We start from the raw sequence: 354 nt of genomic DNA on the forward strand, positions 1-354 counted from the left end.
ATCCACGAGTGGCCCCGAGAGAACAAGAACGGAGGGAAAGGCGAGCATCTCTCACCGTCCATTGCAGCTCGAACACAGTCTTCTCACCTGTCTGTGAGCATCTGAACTCAAGACTCTTGAGCCTTGGGGTTCCAGGACTTACACCAGTGGCAACCCCAACTCTCAGGCCTTTGGCTTGGATTGAGAAGCTCACCATCAGCTTCCCTGCTTCTGAGGCTTCTGGATTTGCACTGAGCCACATACCAGCTTCCAGTTTGCAGAAGGCCTATGGTGGGACTCCTGAGCCTTCACAATTGTGTGAGTCAATTCCCCTTATAAATTTCCTCTTGTCTATTTATGTGCATATCCTATTGG

This window comes from Galeopterus variegatus, unplaced genomic scaffold, assembly GCF_000696425.1.
Source record: "Galeopterus variegatus unplaced genomic scaffold, G_variegatus-3.0.2 Scaffold6319, whole genome shotgun sequence".
Classification (NCBI taxonomy): Eukaryota; Metazoa; Chordata; class Mammalia; order Dermoptera; family Cynocephalidae; genus Galeopterus; species Galeopterus variegatus.